The sequence below is a fragment of the Ceratotherium simum genome, chromosome 3, assembly GCF_057802395.1.
Source record: "Ceratotherium simum simum isolate JZ-2026a chromosome 3, ASM5780239v1, whole genome shotgun sequence".
Classification (NCBI taxonomy): domain Eukaryota; kingdom Metazoa; phylum Chordata; class Mammalia; order Perissodactyla; family Rhinocerotidae; genus Ceratotherium; species Ceratotherium simum.
Window position 1 is genome coordinate 38,706,027 of NC_141902.1, and position 21,182 is coordinate 38,727,208.

Sequence of the window (21,182 nt, forward strand, 5' to 3'; positions counted from 1 at the left end):
TTGTGCATCACTTTCATCTGTCTCCTGAACTTTTTCATCTATGCAAACTGAAACTTTGTACCCATTAAACAATAATTCCCCATTCTCTCCTCTTCTAGTCCCTGACAATCACCATTCTACTTTCTGTCTCTATGAATTTGACTTTGCTCGGTACCTCTTATCAGTGGAATCATATAAAATATTTGTCTTTTTGTGACTGGCTTATTTCATTTAGCATAATGTCTTCAAGGTTCATCCATATTGTAGCATGTGTTAGAATTTCCTTCCTTTTTAAGGCTGAATAATATTCCATTGCCTAAATATACCACATTTCGTTTCTTTCTCCGGCAGAGGACATTTGGGTTGTTTCTACCTTTTGGCTATTGTGAATAATGCTGTTACACACATTGGAGTAGAAGTATCTGTTTGAGTCGTGCTTTCAGTTCTTTTAGTTATATACCTAGAAGTGGAATTGCTAGATCATTTGGTAATTCTGTGTTTAACTTTTTGAGGAATTACCATACTATTTTCTACAGTGACTGTACCATTTTACATTTCCGCTGGCAATGCACAAGGGTTCTAATTTCTCCACTTCCTTGTCAAAACTTGTTAGTTTCTGTTTTTTTTTTTTTTAAATTATAGCCATCCTAATGGGTATGAAGTGGTATCTCATTGTGGTTTTGATTTGCTAGTGATGTGGAGAATGTTGTTTATGTCCTGATTGGCATTCTGCATATCTTCTGTGGAGAAATGTCTCTTCAAGTCCTTTGCCTGTTTTTGAATTGGATTGTTTGTACCACAACTTTTTTTTTTTTTTAAGGGCTGTCTTTTTTTTTTAAATAATTTTATTTATTTATTCCACTCTCCCCCCACCAAAGCCCCAGTAGATAGTTGTATGTCATAGCTGCACATCCTTCTAGTTGCTGTATGTGGGACGCGGCCTCAGCATGGCCGGAGAAGCGGTGCGTCAGTGCGCGCCCGGGATCCAAACCCGGGCCGCCAGCAGCGGAGCGCGCACACTCAACTGCCAAGCCACGGGGCCGGCCCTGTACCACAACTTTTTAAATCTAGTAAGTGTCTCAGTTGTCTTTTGGGTTGAACCACAGGTTCTTGATAATCCATCACTACCACTTACTTAATTTATAACATATTGATGCAAATTGTGGTAGGAAGGACTTTGTTAGGAGATTGATATTAACTAGTAAGTTATAATCTGGGAAATCACTTGATTGGGGATGACTGGCTCAGGTTGTTCACCTAGATATATTTTTCTATGGTGTGACCACCTTTTTAAATTATCCAAATGTTGCATAATCTCTATCTGGAAGTTGGAAGTTGTCAACAGAACAGCTCTTTCTGTTCCTTGGTTTCTTTTGCAGGTAGGAACTATTCCTGTTTTGAGTTCTAGTTTTGACTAAGGGTGTGCTTAATAATGGTCACCTTGCATTTAACCTTGGCTTCTATCCACTTTCTCTAATTCATTGATGCAGATGAATTTTAATGTTATTAGAGAAATCCTTCACTTGCTCATTTTAGCAATCCTGTAACCTCATCGGTCACTCCCATTGGTCACTCAGAATGGAAATATTTTCCAGTATGGTTCACCTGATAAAAAGGTGAGTAAAAAAAGTAATACTTTTGTGTAAGATAGAATATTGAAGTTTTAATTTTTCTCTGGGAGAAAGACATCACAAATATCTTCAGAAACATGCAAACTCAAAGCAGTGAGCACTAAAAGGAAAGCACTAAATAATGTGTTAATAGGTGATTTTATTTTCTTTTTTTTTGTGAGGAAGACTGGCTCTGAACTAACATCCATTGCCAATCCTCTTTTTGCTGAGGAATATTAGCTCTGAGCTAACATCTGAGCCCATTCTTCCTCCATTTTGTATATGGGATGCCACCACAGCATGGCTTGATGAGCCGTGCGTATGTGCCCACGCCCTGGATCCGAACCCGCGAACCCCGGGCCGCTGCTGAAGTGGAGTGTGGGAACTTAATCACTACGCCACCTGGCTGGCCCCAATAGGTAATTTTTAAATCTAAGGACTTCTTAAGGGTTGCCAAAGAGGTCTGTTAATCTGAGTAATTATGTACCTCCTGAGGAAGTGTGCAGTGACATTTGGTATCACTCTTTGGAATTAGCTAGAAGGAGTTTGTGTGTTCAATGCAGCATTCCTGCTGGCTTCCTGAAAGTGTTGGTTTATGTGACAGGCAGAATATGTGAGCCTAGCTTACAAACTTCAAAATGAAATCTAGATGGCAAGGAGGTGAGCTCCTTAAAGGACTTAGTCTTTTTCACTTTTGTATACTCTCTGCGTATCACAGAATCTGGCACCTAGCAGGCACTGAGGAAGCATTTGCGGAATGAAGGAATATGAGTGGACAATTGCTTTCATACATTTACCCAGTGAAGTAAAATGGCTTGTTCATTTTTGGTATCCCCTTTGCCAGGTTTTTAATTTGTCGCTTCCACTGTTCTGCTAAATCACTTAAACATTTTTCTAAATTCCAAAAATTTGTTGACATGTCCTTTCCTAATCTCTTTGTCACTTCTTTTTCTTCTTTAATCTTCATTGTCATCTTTTTCCTTTTAAAACAGATTTTACTGTTGTTTTAGTGGCGATTAGGGAGGGAAAGAGAGAAACACATAGGACTGGTCCACTATATTCACTTAACATTTTTTTTTTTTTTTTTTGGTGAGGAAGATTAGCCCTGAGCTAACTTCTGTTACCAATCCTCCTCTTTTTGCTGAGGAAGATTGGCCCTGGGCTAACATCCATGCCCATCTTCCTCTACTTTGTATGTGGGACGCCTGCCACAGCATGGCTTGATAAGCGGTGCGTATGTCCGTGCCCAGGATTGGAACCTGCGAACCCCGGGCCACCGAACTGGAGCATGTGAACTTAAGCACTGTGCCACGGGGCCAGCCCCAGTTAACAGTTAACATTTTTAATACAAGCATTTTTCTAGTTAACCAACATCTTTCTAAATGACTGCATAATATTTTATTGAGAGAACATACCTTAAACTTTTACTAGCCCCTATTGTTGGAAACTTGAGTGTTGCTATGCTGTTTAAATAAACCATGATGAAAATTTTGATGCATAAAACTTTTTCTAAATTACAGGTTATTTCCTTAGGAGCAATACTTAGATATATCCTCTGGGGCAGAGGATATGAACATTTAAAAAGCTATTAATTTTAAAAGTTATACATGTTCATTATAGAACATTTGAAGAATATAGGAATATTATACAGAAGAAAATTAAAATCAGCCATAATCCCACAATGCTATGATAATCACTGCTTTAACATTTTGGTGTATTCCTTTCTGGAGATATAACATATATTATCTGTCTATCTGTATATCTTCTTACACATTTTAAAAACCAATTGGAGTGTGTGTTAGAGCTCTTTCCAAAGAGGTTGTACTGTTTTATATTTCCTTGGGCAAAGTATGTTGATTCACTGCACACTTGACAGGATTAGGTATCATGCATTCATTCATCATTCATTCAATAAATAAATGTTTATTTAGAGTGAAACTCTTGTCTCAATGCCTATGATTAACCTCCTCCCATTTCTTCTTGAATTCATTTAGGCTTTTGCCTCTCTGCTCTTCTAGAATTATACCTTGTGACCATCTGTCTCCACATTCTAAATCCAGTGATCATTCCTCATTTTACATGATCCGTCAGCAGCTTTGCCACAGTTGATTACTTCCTTGTTCTTGAAACCGTTTTTCTGCTTGCTTCCAGGATATCATATTCTTCTAGTTCTCCTTCTATCTCAGGGTCTCTCCTTAGTTTGTGCTAGTTCCTCTTAACCTTCCTACTTCTTAATGTTAGAATGCTCCAGGGTGCACACTTTGGTCACAATCTTTAAAAAAATCTTTGTTTATTCCTTGGGCTCATTAGTCTCTTACCCTAATGACTTGCAAATTTATGTCTCCAACTTTAGCCTTTTTCTGAAATCCGGACTCATATTCGGTTACCTACCCTACATCTCCAGTTGGGTGTCTTAACAGCATTTCAAATTTGACCTGTCCAAAACTGAGCCCTGATCTCTTGCTGTCCGCAAACCTCCACCCCCTGGGAGTGAGCAGTCATGCAGTAGTCATTAATTGTCTATGTGAGTAGCTACAGAAGTGGCTCAGAATCAGAGGACATTTGGGCCTTGTGGTTTGGCATACTTAGCAAAGATGTGGGGAGATACTCAGGGCCTGTGGTGAACATTAAATGATCTGCTTCCTCCTCTCCTCATTACCTCTCTGATCTCATTTTCTATTATTGTTCCCCTCTATCACTTCTCTTTAGCCCTGATGTCTCCTTGCTATCCCTCACATGTTCTGGGAAAGCTCCCACCTGAGGGCCTTTGCCTGGAATATTCTTCTCCCAGATATGGTTTATTCCCTCACCTCTTCTAAGTCTTTGCTTTAGACTTGCTTAGACTTTGCTTAGACTTACCCTGTGGCATAATGGTTAAGTTCAGCTTGCTCTGCTTCAGCAGCCTGGGTTCAGTTCCTGGGTGTGGACCTACATTACTCGTTGGCGGCCATGCTGTGGGGGCGACCCACATACAAAATAGAAGAAGATCGGCATAGATGTTACCTCACGGTGAATCTTCCTCAAGCAAAAAGAGGAAGATTGGCAACGGATGTTAGCTCAGGGTGAATCTTCCTCAGCAAAATAAACAAACAAATAAATAAATAAATAAATGTCATCTTTTCAGTGAGGCTTTAACTACACTATTTAAACTTGTAACCCTTCCCAACACTACTAGTCTCCCTTTCCTGCATTCCTTCCATAGCACTAATCACCATGTAACATATTAACTATTTTACTTATTTAGTTTGTTTGTCTCTCCCCACACCCCTAGGTTAGAATCCTATATGAGTTTCAAGGAGACAGTGATTTTTATCTGTTTTGTTCACTGCTGTATCCTCTAGCACCTAGAAGAGTGCCTGACATGTGGTAAGGGGGACTCTGAGTGTTAAGAACAGATCCTGGGCCGGCCCCATGGCTTAGCGGTTAAGTGCATGCGCTCCACTACTGGCGGCCCGGGTTCAGATCCCGGGTGAGCACCGATGCACTGCTTGTCCCGCCATGCTGAGGCCGCGTCCCACATACAGCAACTAGAAGGATGTGCAACTATGACATACAACTGTCCACTGGGGCTTTAGGGGAAAGAAAAAAAAAAAAAAAAGGAGGAGGATTGGCAATAGATGTTAGCTCAGAGCCTGTCTTCCTCAGCAAAAAGAGGAGGATTAGCATGGATGTTAGCTCAGGGCTGATCTTCCTCACAAAAAAATAAAAAATAAATAAAAACTGTTAAAAAAAAAAACTTAAAAAAAAAAAAAAAGATCCTAATGGTATTTAAAAAGCTAATGCAACAATACCTTTCCAACCTGGGCCCGGCAGAATGGCTCCTGCAAAGAAGGGTCGTGAGAAGAAGAAAGGCTATTCTGCCATCAACGAGGTGGTGACCAGAGAATACACCATCACCATTCATAAGCACATCCATGGAATGGGCTTCAAGAAGCGTGTCCTTCCGGCAATCAGAGAGATCCGGAAATTTGCCATGAAGGAGATGGGAACTACAGATGTGTGACTTGACACCAGGCTCGACAAAGCTGTCTAGGCCAAAGGAGTAAGGAATGTCCTGTATCATATCCATTTGTGTTTGTCCAGAAAACATAATGAGAATGAAGATTCACCAAACAAGCTTTATACATTGGTTATCTATGCACCTGTCACCACTTTGAAAATCTACACAGTCAGTGTGGGTGAGAACTAACTGCTGATTGTCAAAGTTATAAAACTGCAAAAAAAAAAAAACCCCCAAAACAACACTAATGCAATCTTAGAACATGAATAGAAATATATCTAGAATAGTAATTTTTTTTTTTTTTGTGAGGAAGATTAGCCCTGAGCTAACATCAGATGCCCATCCTCCTCTTTTTGCTGAGGAAGATTGGCCCTGGGCTAACATCTGTGCCCATCTTCCTCTACTTTATATGGGACGCCGCCACAGCATGGCTTGACAAGTGGTGCATCAGTGCACGACTGGGATCCGAACCTTCCAACCCTGGGGTGCTGAAGCAGAGTGCGCGCACTTAACTGCTACGCTACCGGGCCGGCCCCTAGAATAGTAGTTCTTAATTTGGAGGGCTCAAGGACAGCTTTAAAAATTTTGTGAAAGCTATATGGATTGCCTTATTATTAAAAAATAGTTAATAGGCCTGAATTGAACTTTAATTGCTAGTAATGTTGAACATTTTCAATGGTTTTTAAAAATAATTCACTTTCTTTTGTAAATTTCCTGATTTTTCTATTTATTTATCAAGTTATATATTTATGGGTATGTGTATAATAAATATATGTATGTATATTTTCTTTCTGTTTTCCATGTTGTGCGTCTTAGTTTACAGAACTTGAAAATTTTTGTGCGGTCAAATCCGTGTTTTCATTGTGATTTGTTTCTAAGCTTAGAAAATGGTCCCATCTTCCTCTTCTCCTCTTTCCTGCCCAGAGATGTGATAAATATTCACTTTTGTTTTGTTCTGGCTGCTTCTAAAAAGAATGAAAGGGTGTGTAGAGACCATCGAGTTTAGGAAATCATAGGCATATGGTTGGTAACTGAGAGCATGGGTGTGGGGGAGATTGTTTAGGGAGAGTGGTTAGCTGAAGAGAGAAAAGGAGGGGGCAGCTCTTCAGAGGACCAACATGTAGGTAATTTGCAAAGGAAGAGAGTTAATTAAAGGAGACTAAGAAGGAAGTCAGTGGTAGGAGAGTAAGGAGAGAGGGACATAGCAGAGCCCAGGAGTGAATCAAGTTTTAGGAAAGGTAGAGTGGTCAATGTTGTCAAATACTTTAGGACAAAGACTGAAAACTTAAGGATAAGAACTGAAGAGTGGTTATTGGATTTGGCCACTAAGAATTCATTTGTGACCTTTAATAAGGAACGTTTTAGTGCAGAGATTAAAGTGCAGTACAAGTGCCTACAGTTGTAGACTTTTAAGAGTTTTTGGCAGGGAAGGGATGGTAAGAGAGTGGGTCACAGATTGTGGGATAGGTAGAGTTGAGGAAATGGGTTTTTTAAGGAAAGGAAGAGATGAGCATATTTATAGAAAGAGGAGATATAGTTAGAGGAAAGGGAGATATTGTGGATGGGACAAAGGAGTTAATTGAAGGTTCTGCAGGAGGTTGGGAGTTCTAGGCTTAAGAGTCTGGGCGGGATTAGTTTTAGAAAGGAGAGATACCTATTCCTTTAAGATAGATAGAAGGAGGTAAGAATGGTTGAGGATGTAGGAGTAGGAGAGAGAAAATTTGGAGCTGATTGTGTCTGATCACCACTTTTTAGGTATGTGATTTATAATCAATGAACAATTTAGGCTTTAGTTTTCTCACTATAAAAGAATATAAATTCTTGCCTTGTCTGTTTCATATACTTGACGTGAGTTAAAAATAAAACAAATATTTGTTAAAATGCTTTAGAAACTTAAAATGCTATACAAATCTATAGCCTATTGTTAGTAGTGAAGTGTTTGAGACAGTCATTTGCTTTGTATAGGGTATATAAAACTTACTAAATCAAAAGGCTTCAATCAGCAAGAAGGTGCAAAGGATTCTAGTGTTTTAGGACCATAATGTTTGGAAGTCTTAGGTCTCTGAGTCTTTATCTTGTAGCTGGAAATGTTTCTTTACAAGTCAGGAATGTGTTTTAATAAGTATGGCTGTGGACATTAGCACCTGAAATCATTTAAAACGTTGATGGTGGGAATAATTAAGGGAAAATATGTGGGAAGAAATCTGCTAAGAAACAAAGTTAAGTGAATTTTCAGTGGTTTAAATTTGGCATGAGATGGCAGGAATTGTACATTCTCATGTGTGTCTTCTGCTAGTTCACTTCTCGTAACTTTTGAAAAACGAAACTTCAAGTTTATTTATGAACTCTTAAGTATTTGGTGCTTCAGACTGATTTATGTTTAGCTCTTTTCCACTTTATATGTGTCCTCATGACACATAAGAATAGTTTTTATCATATGTAGGGAGTCTATCACATAGTATTTAGTAAAAAAAATAGGTTTGCATTGTGTTTTTCTTAGCACTCTAGATTCTTTTAGCATTTCCATTAGTTTCCCCTTGCTTATCATCATTCCTGGGTTTCTGTTTATGATTTCTGGGTGCTGAGGATGACTGGAGAAAAATCACGTAATTGAGCTGATTGTTCCACTGCTGGTACTGCTGCTTAGTCTAATTTGGCCCTTGATGTTGTAGTTAATTACCATGAATGTTTCGTGGGATATTGACTCTTACTCATTTTCCAGACAGAGAAATGCATGATATTGTTCCATTTTGTACCCTTATTCATTTATTCAAGTATATTTGAGTTTCTACTATGTGCTGGCCAATATGCTAATGAGTAGAAAATTTTAAGAAGGAGACAGTAACAGTGTCAAATAGAGTACATTGGTATAGAAAAGTAAAGACAGGAATAATTTTCCTTTGATTTGGTGATTAAGAAGTCATTGTGATCTTAAGAGCAGTTTCAGTAGGGGGTTAAGGGTGGAATCCCCCTTACAGTTGGTAGAAGAGTAAATGGCAGGTGATAAAGGAGGAGGAGAAGAAGAGGATAGAGAAAGGAGAGGGGGAGGGAGCAAGGGAGTGAGAGGGGAAATAGAGGAGAAGTGAGAGGAGAAGAAGGGGGAAGGAAGAGAGGGAGAGTTGGGGGAAAGAGGAAGTGGGGAGAGGGAAGGAGAGAGAGAGAAAGAGAATAACTTTTGTTTGAGAAGGCTTGCTGAGAAGAGGAAGAAGAGACTGGTTGGGAGCCAGGAAGGACTTTCTTTTTAGGATAAGACTTGACCTTGTATATGTGCTGAAGGGAAAGGTGCTAATAGGGAAGGAAAGGTTGAAGATTCAAAATATGGTATGGCTGATAGAGCAAGGTGTTGAAGAAGGTAGGAAGGGAATGGGAGTCATGGTGTGGGTCAAGGGTACAGGTGGATGGGCTGACTTTGAACAAGAGGATGGACACCTAATTTTCTAGGATGGAAATAAAAATAGATAAGGAGAGGTATGAATATGGATAGGGGTATGGGGGTGGAGGGAGGGCATGCCTGATAACGTATGTATCTCTATAAGATTGGAAGCAAGGTTGTTGGTTGAGAGCGGATGGCCTGGGCAAGGGATGACTGGGGGGCTGGAATTGAGAAAATGATTGAGAGTTGTTGAGAATGGAAGAGGGAATTTATCAAACTTATTTTAAAGGACTAAGGTTGGAGACTTTATAGTGGTATCAGTGTGTCTAGTGTGGTTTTCTCTAGCATAGCTCAGTTCCTAGAAACAGTATTGACCTGGAGCTGTAGTTTTGTGGTCAGGTTCAGAGAAAGGGGCACAAATCTGAAGTTGCTGTTAAGAGATTTTGATGTCCAACCATAGGTCTAGGTTGAGGGGAATCAGGATTTGAGGGGCAGGAGGATTCTCTAAAGTCATAGAGTAATTTAATTATTTAGAGTAAGATTTTTGTGAGCTAGTAGAGTAATCAAGGAGGAGCAGGTTCAAATGATGACAAGATCCAGAGTAAAGAACTGAAGAATAGGTGCCTAAAATAGAGTTAAGCTAAAAATCTTTGAACTAAAGAGGTCTGTGATTTCTAATGTACAGTAATTAGATGGGTCATCTTCATGGACATTGAAATCTCCCAGGATTATGATAGGAGATTACATAGAAAAGATGACTCTGGACTAGGCTCCCAGGTCTTCAGTGAATGAGGAGGTACAACTAAGGGATCAGAAAATGCTAGTGATGAGGAGAAGATATATCTTGAAGATGAGGTCATAAAGGAGGATGATCATGATCTGGAAGCTGCAGTAGAAAGGCACCTGAATGCTAATCACTTCTGGCTCTGTGGAGGTATGGATTGCAGTACAGAGAGAGGGCTGTGAGAAAATCGTTAGGGGAGAGCCAGGTTTAAGTCAAGGTAAAGTAGAAGGAGCATTGTTCAAAAAGATTGAGGGTGCCTGGGGTTTGGTAACAAGAGAATGATTATTCTCTTGGGCATAATATGGAAAAGATTTGGGCAGTGACAGTGTGGAAGAAAGCAGGGCTGAGGACGTTCAGACAAGGAAGGTAGATCATAGTGGGGATATTATTGCCTTTGTATATTGGAAGTTATTGATTGGACTCAATTGTCTGAACTTTGACACAAGTTATTTTGGTATTGAAACTGGTTTAAAGTCCCAGATAGTATGTGACATGATCTCGTAGAGATGGTTAAGGCTGTTTCTAAAGTTAATGGCAACGGCAAAAAAGGCTGTATTCTGGGTGAGAAATTGATATCTTCAGCAGAGTTGAAGTTCCTTGTTAGGTAAAGGCTAATCTTCCCAAAAAAGAAATCCCGGAAAGATCTACAATCTCCTTCATTTTATAAAATGTGGAAACAAAGACCTAGAGAAATTAATTGATGTCCAAGGTTGTATAGCCAATCAGTTAGAGATAATGCTTTAACCCAGGGGTTGGCAAACTGTTTCTGCAGAGGGCCAGATAGTAAATATTTTAGGCTTTGTGGGCCAAGAGGCAAAATAGAGTATTATGTAGCTACTTATATAACAAGAGAAAAAACAAATTTCCGCAAATTTTTTATTAATGAAATTCAAAATATAATAACAATTGAGTACTTTTTTTGGTAATACATGTCTACTGATGAGAAGAATGGATTTCTTTTTTTGGAAGATAACATTTTGTTTAGTTGAGATTCAAAGTTAGTATTCCTTAGCATCAAAATTGATTGCAAATGTTCATCTGTAGTTGCTGATCTGTTTGAGGTTTTGCGTATTTCATCTTTGAAAATGTCTTTTACACAGACAGTTACTGCCAAATAATGATATCAGTCCACAAGCATATGTTTCTAATTGAGTGTGTTCATTGCTTGGAAGGCATTTATAGAATTCTGTTAGGTTTTTCTCCTATACTTGTGTTTTAATATTAGTTTCAGATTAATCACTTCCAATTTAAGGCTAGATGGAAAGTCCTCCATCGCTTAGATAAATGGATTTTGAAATAGGGGACTACCCTTCCATTTGTACCGAGGTCTGAAAAACACTGCTGGAACTGTGGTTTGTACTTGGAAAATATATCTACTACAAATTTGTGTAGTAACGGACATCTTTTTTGTGTGTGTGTGAGAGGAAGATTGGCCCTGAGCTAAGATCTGTTGGCAATATTCCTCTTTTTGATTGAGGAAGATTGTTCTTGAGCTAATGTCTGTGCCAATCTTCCTCTATTTTTTGTACGTGGGATGTGGCCACAGCATGGCTTGACGAGCGGTGTGTCGGTCTGCGCCTGGGATCTGAACCCGTGAACCCCGGGCCGCTGAAGTGGAGCGCCTGAACTTAACCACTACCCTGCTGGGCTGGCCCCAGACATCTTTTTTTTTTTTTCCCTTCACGTTTTTTCCTTTCAGTTTTGTTGAGCTATAGTTGACATACAGCACTGTATAAGTTTAAGGTGTACAGCATAATGACTTGACTTACATATACGGTGAAGTGATTACCACAATAAGTTTAGTTAACATCTATCATCTCATATAGATACCAAAAAATAAAAAGAAAACGTGTTTTTTTCCTCATGATAAGAATTTTTAGGATTTACTCTCTTAGCAACTTTCAAATATGTGTTAACTATACTCATCATGTTATATGTCTCCAGTACGTATTTATCTTATAACTGGAAGTTTGTACCTTTTGACCACTTTCATCCAGTCCTCCCACCCCCCAGCCCCTGCCTCTGGTAACCACAATTCTGATCTCTTTTTCTGTGAGGTTTTTTCCCCCAGATTCCACATGAAAGTGAGATCATACAGTATTTGTCTTTTCTGTCTGACTTATTTCACTTAGCATAATGCCCTCAAGGTCCATCCATGTTGTCATATATACACACCACATTTTCTTTATCCATTCATCTGTTTATGGACACTTAGGTAGATCCATGTCTTGGCCATTGTCAGTAATGCTGCAGTGAATGTGGGGGTGCACATATCTCTTTGACACAGTGATTTCATTTCCTTCGGAGATACCCAGAAGTGGAATTGCTGGATCATGTGGTAGTTCTATTTGTAATTTTTTGAGGAGCTGCCATACTGTTTCCATAGTGGCTGTACCAATTTATAATCTCACTAATAGTGCACAAGGATTCCCTTTTTCTCCACATCCTTGCTAGCATTTGTTATCTCTTCTCTTTTTTTTTGGTGAGGAAGATTGGCCCTGAGCTAACATCTGTGCCAATCTTGCTCTATTTTGTATGTGGGTCGCCGCCACAGCATGGCTTGATGAGCGGTATAAGTACGTGCCCAGGATCCAAACCCGTGAACATGGGCCACCAAGAGGAATGCGCCAAACTTAACTGCTCTGCCACTGGGCTGGCTGCATTATCTCTTGTCTTTTTGATGATAGCCATTCTGACAGGCATGAGGTGATATCTCTTGGGGAATGGACATCTGCATATTGTTTTAACTCTTGACAGCATGGGTTGTGTATGCAGCTTGACATTACTTGTGATTCAAACCACGTTAGTTTTCATTGAAATGACTTTGTTGCAGTTTAAGTTTTGCATATAATCACTGTTTTTCCTTTTGATTTTTAGGTTGGATTCATTGAGAAACATTATCAAGTCTGTAAGAAAAGCTAATTTCCAAAGCTATTCAGTGTTCAGTAATAGTGATTGAAGGTGGTTCTTCTCATTCAGAAAAATTTCAGCTTGAAAAAATTGCAGTAAACTTTACCACTGCTAAGTCTGCTGACTTCTTAATGGTAGGGCAAATAAGGATATTCACCGTCTGTTTCTGACAAAAATTCATGGAATCAAGATGATTAAGTCCATGAGAGTGAAGTTAACCATTGACACTACTGGTTGAATAACACATGATAGATTCAGATATTTTCTGCAGAGTATCTTCTGATGAATAATGCAGTGAATAACTGAAGCCTTTAAACATCTTAAATTTTCACAAGCTTTGTAAATTTGTCCTGTTAAGCCTTTTCTGCCCACATGTATTTTTACCATCATCAGTTGTAACACATCTTAACAGATTCCACATCAGGTTGCACTGAATTAGTGTTTTCCCAGCTTCTTTGAAAATATTCTTGCCTATTGTTCCATGCAGATTATTCATAACAGGCTAATTATTTAGTCACTTCAAATTTGTATTGACTCCTCAAATAAACAAGAGTAACTGACAAGTATTGGTAACATCTGTTGACTCATGAAGAGCCAAGGAAAACACTCAAAATTATTTGCCTTGATATTGTGTAATTATTTTATTGATATTGCTACCAATGTCTTCAACTCTTTGAGCTACTATTCTTGCTGAAAGGCTTATAATCTTAAATAAAGTTATTTTCCTTAGACATGTTTCTTTGGCTGCTACAGTCAAACATGATTTAATTAACCCACCATTGATAAAAGGCTTTCCTTGCTCAGCTAACAAATGAGTCACTCAGAAGCTTACTTTGGTTGCATCCTTATTTTTATTTTTGTGAAGAAATTCAGCTGTGATGAGAACTTCTATTTAAATTTTCTAATTTTTCTGACTGTTTTCCTATGAGTTGGAAATATTGTGATGAATGCTTAGTCTGGTAATGTTGATGTATAGTGTATTCTTTCAGCACAGCTGTAGTGTCATTGCGTAATAAACATAATGCTTTGCCATCTAATTTGATAACAAGATTATCTACACTGTATCTTTTTTTTTTTTTTTAAAGATTTTATTTATTTATTTTTTCCCTCCAAAGCCCCAGTAGATTGTTGTATGTCATAGCTGCACATCCTTCTAGTTCCTGTATGTGGGACGCGGCCTCAGCATGGCCGGAGAAGCGGTGCGTCCGTGCACGCCCGGGATCCGAACCCGGGCCGCCAGCAGCGGAGCCCGCGCACTTAACCGCTAAGCCACGGGGCCGGCCCCTCTACACTGTATCTTAACAGCATGATATTTGAGGCCCACTTTTATCTTCTTTTCTTGTTTTGACGTGAAAGGTATGCATTGGTAATAAAAAATAAAATGTATGGCAATAAGTGTAGTACTCGAAAAGCTGTCAAGTTATAACTGCATCACGTGATTTGTAGTGCTTCTGAGCAGCACTGCAAAACCATTAGAGTGCCATATATGATCTATTGTGAATACTGAAGTCTGCCATTGTAAAAGCAGCCATAGACAATATGTAAACAAGTGTGGCAGTGTTTTAATAAAGTTTTATTTATGGACACTTAAAATGGAATTGTATATAACTTTCATATCATGAAACATTCCTCTTTTGATTTTTTTTCAACCATTTAAAAATGTAAAAATCTGGGGCTGGCCTGGTGGTGTAGTGGTTAAGTTCACGTGCTCCAATTTGGTGGCCTGGAGATCGCAGGTTCAGATCCTGGGCACGGACCTACACACTGCTCATCAAGCTGTGCCGTGGTGGCATCCCACATACAAAATAGAGGAGGATTGGCACAGATGTTAGTTCAGGGCTAATCTTCCTCAAGCAAAAAGAGGAAGAGTGACAACAGATGTTAGCACAGGATGAAACTTCCTCACCCCCCCAAAAAAAGTAAAAACCATTTTTAGCTCTTGGGCTACACAAAAACAGGCAGAGGGCCCTAGCTGGCCTGTGAGCTGTAATAGTTTTGCGAACTTCTTCCTTAACCCAAAAGAATAAGTCTACTGGGAGGAAAATCATGCTTGATGGAGGCAGATCTGTGAGAGAAATCATTCTGGATGACATTTTGATAACTCTTAAATCATATTATTTAGACTGGTTTATGTCAGGATTGATATCATCTCAGAAGAAGGGAAAAAGTAAAAAAAAAGAGACAGAGATTGAAAGTTTATATAGTTTGGTTTTTACTTACTTATTTAAAGAAAGACTTGTACAATTTTTTTTATTGATGTTTTAATAGTTTATAACATTGTGAAATTTTGGGTTGTACATTTTTATTTGTCCATCACCATATATATGTCTCCCTTCACCCCTTGTGCCCACCCCCCACCCCCATTGCCCCTGGTAACCACAATACAGTTTTCTCTGTCCATGTGTTGGTTTATATTCCACATATGAGTGAGATCATACAGTGTTTGTCTTCCTCTTTCGGGCTTACTTCACTTAACATAATACCCTCCAGGCCCATCCATGTTGTTGCAGATGGGACGATTTTGTCTTTTTTTATGGCTGAGTAGTATTCCATTGTATATATATACCACATCTTCTTGATCCAGTCATCAGTTGAGGGACACTTAGGTTGCTTCCACTTCTTGGCTATAGTGAATAATGCTGCAGTGAACATAGGAGTGCACAAGCCTCTTTGGATTGTTGATTTCAGGTTCGTTGGCTAGATTCCCAGTAGTGGGATAGCTGGATCATAGTACAGTTTTCTTTTTTGTGTGTAATACCTGAAGAGCTCTTAGACTTCTGAGTTTCTAATCTTATGTCTTTTATGTGAAAAAAATATATGACTATGAACTTTGTTTCCCCATAAGAAAAATGTGTTTATTAAGACTTTTGACCTAGTAAGTAGTAAATTTAGAATAATTAAAAAAAAATGGAATGTACTGCTCTTTGATTTGAAATTTTAATCTTGGCTGATTTTGCATAGGATAGGAAATAATAACAGAAAGTTTTTGTTTTTGTAACTTTTTGTTTCTACAAGTCCCAACAAATTATGAGGTTGTAGGAAGCTTTGACAGAGTGCTATGAAATTGTAAGTAGGTGGAGTTTATCCCCAGAAATGATTCAGGAAAGCTAGGTCTACTCTTACTGTAGATATGGTACAAAATCCTTTATTAGGACTGAGTGAAAACCACATAATCCTATGTTCCTCCCTGTTGTGTGTGTGTATGTGGTTGTGATCGTTCATTCTTTATTGTTAATTTTTAAAAATGGATTTTTGACAAAAAGGCTATTATAGCTTAACTGATAGAGGTGGATTAAATTAAACAAATCAGCAATACCTTCTTGAAAAGATAAGAATCAATACAAATGTGAGTTTGTTTTTATGAATTTAGCTGTGTAAATGGAAGTGATTTTTGATATTTTATTGCTTTTTTGGTAATAAACTTAGCATTTATATGGAAGTTTCTATTTTCAGAACACTTTATGGTGATTTGAAAAAATTCTTGATTTTCTTAAAAGACATTTTAAAGTAAGTGGGAGAATGTAGAATAGGGGAAAACAACCTTAATATTCAGAATGAATATAAAAGACTTACATTTAGGATTTTGAGACAGTTATTTAAAGTACTCATTTTCTTGTGTATTGTAGAAAAATATTTAATTAAATACATGTACATCGTGTGATACAAGTAAAAGACACAATTCCTGCTTTGTAGATTAATTTAGAGTGGTGATTTTTGAAGAATCTTAACTTTTAAATCCATTGCTCTAAGTTTTCTAAGAAAGTGCAAATCTACTTTTTTGACTGATCTTTTAAAAAGTTTTGTTTTATGTAGTTGCTTTAAAAGTAATATAATAAATGATTAATATTTTATTTTTAAAGTTATAATTGATTTGTTAAGAATTAAGCAGTGGGGGCTGGCCCGGTGGTGCAGTGGTTAAGTTCGAATGCTCCACTTTGGTGGCCCGGGGTGTGCAGGTTCAGATCCGGGGCATGGATCTACGCACCGCTCATCAGGCCATGCTGTGGCAGGCGTCCCACATATAAAGTAGAGGAAGATGGGCACGGATGTTAGCCCAGGGCCAGTCTTCCTCAGCAAAAAGAGGATTGGCAATGGATGTTAGCTCAGGGCTGATCTTCCTCACAAAAAAAAAAAAAAAAGAATTAAACAATGGCTAACAGTTATTGAATGATTATACATGTGTTCTTCTCTGTGGCATATGCACCATTCTCTGTACTTTACGTTTATTTATATCTCATTTAATGCTCTTAACAGCTCTTTGAGGTAGGAATTGTTATATTATTTCCATTTTGAAGATGAGGAAACTGAGGCACAAAGAAATTAAATAATTTACCTAAGTTACATAATCGGGAAATGGTAGAGTTGGGATTTACTGTGACTCCAGAATCTTTGTTCTTAACTACTTTATGGAACTGCTTTGATCTGTCTGCTGTTGTCTTTCTCTCTCAGGGTTTAATCCCTTAAATTGTGCATTTTTAGAGCCTACACTTCAGAAATCCTACTCTCAGAGGAACCATTACTCTTTGGGGTCTTGGTGTTTCTTCTATTCTTGCTGAATCTTACCTGCCTACCCTCCCATCTCTTTTCCCCTTCTTCCAGTGGTGAGACATGGTATAAATAAAACTAGTAAAGTAGGGAAACCTGGGGACATTTTAATTTTGGTTCTTGAAAGAAAAAATTAGTTTAAAAAGTTTTTTTGTATATATAATAAATGAAAAAAAGTTAAAGAGATATCTAAATATCAAAGACATTGCAAAATAACTAAAAAGCAGAAACAAAAGCTCAAGACCTTAAATAATCTACTGTTTATAAACTCTAGTATCTTCTCCCCTGTTTTTAGAGATAAAAACTTCAGAGAATCAGTGTCATATTGTTGTCATTCCAGGTTACTATAAAATTACTTCAGTAACCTGTGTGTGTACATTGGTTAGCAATGTATTTTTCACTGTGAATTAGAGTCAAAAAACTTTGAGAAATACTTATATAGCATATATGATACCGAATTTATTTTAATTTTTTTATTCCATGCAGGCTGCCTCTTTTCCTTGTACACATTAGTTCTTTAGATAAATCTCCAACAAACAGTCACATAGAGACAGAGATTGGATTGGTGGTTACCAGAGGGGATGCGGGAAGGGAGGGGGCGAAAGGGGTGATTAGGCATGTGTGTGGTGATGGATTGTAATTAGTCTTTGGGTGGTGAACATGATGTAATCTATACAGAAATTGAAATAGAATGATATACACCTGAAATTTATATAATGTTATAATGTTACCACAATAATAAAAAATAATAATAATAAAAAAGATTTGTTAATCCCATTTGATAAATTTCAGGTTTCTTTTATGTGTTAATGTTCTCCAGAGTTACTTTCTAGCTAGACCTTGGTTTCTTATTCAGCTCCTGTGGTTCTTAACCTTTTTTTGGGGGTCACAGATCCCTTTCAAAATCTGGTAAAACTTATGGATTCTCCATAGAAAATTGCACATATGTACCTTACCCAAACTTCTGTTTACAATTTTAGGAGTTTCATAGGACATCCTCCCCCCAAATCATTTATGGATTCAAGATTAGAGCCCCACCTCTACATGTACTCCCTAACAATTTCATTCATTTTAATTCTTCCAAATACATTTATGATTTCCCAATCCATATCTTCAGTATGATTCTCTCGCCTGAGCACTAGACCTTGATGTCCATTTACTTCCTGGCCATCTGGATGTCCTGTTGCACTACTCTACTTTGTATTTCAAACTTATGAAACTGTGTAGTTCCTGCAACACATTTTTCTGTTCTTCAGTCTCTGACTCCTTGGTTATTTGGCCCTGCTGACCGATACCTTATTCTTTGAGGCCTTCTCCCCTCCTTAGCTTCTGTGATGCTACTCTCACCTATTTTTCTCTTACCTCTGTGACTACATCTTCTCTTTCTCCTTCCTAGATTCTTCTTTTACCACCTATCCTCTAAATGTCTATTTTCCCAGGATTTTGTGACCATAACCCTCTGAGATCTTTCACTCTCTGCACATTTTTGGGCAAACTTTTTCAAATCCTTGGCTTCAGTTACTTCCTAAATCTTTGAATTCAGCCAAAGTTCACACCTTTATTTCCAAATGCTTATTAGAGATTTCCACTTAGATCAATGGTTCCTAAATACTTGGGGGATTACATACCCCTTTAAGAATCTGATTAAAGGTCTGTCTCTCTCCTCATAAAAGTACACAGGTACACCAAATTTTGCACACTGTTTTAGGGTGTTCCTGGGCCTCCTAGAGCCCCTTCATAGACTCCTTAGAGATCTGTGGTCTTCTAATTAAGAAGTTGTGACCTAAGATGTTCCTGAGCTTCCTTTAATTCAGCATGACCAAAATTGACACCATCATTGCCTCTAACCCATTTTATTCTTATCCCTCTCACTTATGCCTCTAAATCTAATCATTTACCTGTTATTTACTAATTCATTTGTTCTGCAAATATGTGAATACCTGCTTTATATTTAGCACCAGGCTTAGGTGTATAGTGATATACAAAACAGACATAGTTACTCTGTTCTCTCTAAGCTTACACTATGGCATAGTGATTAAAAGCGTGAACTTGGGGTTCAAATTTTGACTTCTTACTGCTTTATGACCTAGAACAAATTACCTAACCTCTCTATACCTCAGTTTTATCTGTGAAATGAGGATAATAGTAGCTCCTGCTTTATTGGTTATTAGGATTAAATGAGTTAATATGTCAAAATGCTTAGTAAATGTTAGCTTTTATTATTGTGGAGGAGATAGACATTAAATGATCATAGATAAGTAATTATACATATTGGTAAGTGTTATGAAGTAACAGGACAGGATACTATGAGAGAGAATTTAGGGTAGGAGGTAAGGATAGCATTGTTGAGGAAGTGGCATTTAGAAAGACCTGAAGGATGAATAGATTTTAACTAGGTGAAGATTTGTGCAGACTGTAAGCATTTTAGGGAAAAAGAAAAGGTGGTGCAAAGGCCCTGAGGTAGGAAAGGGTTTGGAGTGTTTGACAAATAGGTCATTGTGCCTGGAATATGGTAAGTTATGGGGAGAATGATGTGACTGCAGAGATCTGTAGGCCATATTAAGGAGTTTGGATTTTATTCTGAATGAAATGAGACGCTAATGGGAGGCTATAAATGGCAGAGATGGCATGAACTGATTTATGTTTAGAAAGGGTCACTTGATGCTGTATGGAAAATAGACTAGAGAAAAGCTATAATGAATGCCCAGAGATCAAGCTAAGAGTCTTGCAAAGAAAAAAACAAAGTCTATTGCGGTAGTCCAGGTAAGAGCTGTTGGTGTTAAGACTAGTGTGGCAGCAGTGGAGGTGGAATGAAACGTATAGATTTAAAATGTTTTAAATTGAGTGCTTCTGAGTACCAGGTACTACAATAGGAGCTGAGGGTACAACGTAGAGGTTAAAAAGGATACAATTCCTAACTTATAATCTAGTTTGTAGGGGTGGTGGGATGGGGGAGAGAGATAAGACAATGAAAGAATTATACAGATAAATATAAAAATTAGACCTGTGGTAAGTTCTAGTAAGGACAGGTATGTGGTGCTTTGAGAGCATATCATGGTCAGGAAGGTCAGGGGTGTAAACTCAACAGGAAAATTTGGTGATTGACTGGACGTAGGGGGCAGGTGAGGAAGACGAAGGTGTCAAGAATGACTTGGGTTTCTGATGTGAGCAACTATGTAGGTGGATATGGAGAGAAATCTGATTGGCTTCTAGTCTTGTTTTCTCCACACCATGTTAACCGGTGGCCAGAAGTAATCTTCTTAAAACACGTGAATCTGAGTATGTCATATATCTTCTTATAATTCCTTGAATGTCTCCTCTTTTTTTTTTTTTTTGGTGAGGAAGATCGGCCCTGAGCTAACATCCATGCCAATCCTTCTCTTTTTGCTGAGGAAGACTGGCCCTGGGCTAATATCTATGCTCATCTTCCTCCACTTTATATGCAACGCTGCCTCAGCCTGGCCTGACAAGCGGTGCGTTGGTGCGCGCCCGGAATCCGACCCCAGGTCGCCAGCAGCAGAGCGCTCGCACTTAACCGCTACGCCACGGGGCTAGCCCTGGCTCCTCTTTTTCTACAAGATGAATTCTCAACTCTTGCTTGCTAGATACTGTATATAATATGGCTCCCTTTGCCTTTTCTAGTCCTATAGGTACGTTCCTGCACAGGTCATGGGCATTTTTAATTGTAGCCATATTATGGTACTTGTGCTTCCTGAATGTGTTCCCTCTCTTGTTCCTCTGTCTTCACAAAGGCTGCTTTCTGTCTGAAATGCTTTTCTTCTGCACGTACCCTGCTCCTGCTCTTTCATGCCTTGCTAATTTTTACTCATTTCTTCACTTTCCCTGGGAATCCTTTTTCTGACCTTCTCAGTCTGATTTAGCTGCCCTTTGTTTGTGCTTCCATTGCACCCTGGACAGACGGCCATAATAATAGCATTCTTTATTTTTTGCTGTTATCATTGCTTATTGGTTATGTGATAA

At 38.3% G+C, this 21,182-nt stretch overlaps 1 protein-coding gene and 1 pseudogene across 1 annotated transcript in view; both read left to right on the forward strand.

The window, feature by feature from the left end:
* The window catches only part of MGA (MAX dimerization protein MGA), a 156,696-nt gene that overhangs the window by 23,282 nt on the left and 112,232 nt on the right, over positions 1-21,182 (forward strand). The window lies entirely within an intron of this gene.
* LOC147917534 (large ribosomal subunit protein eL31 pseudogene) lies at positions 5,380-5,778 on the forward strand (annotated as a pseudogene).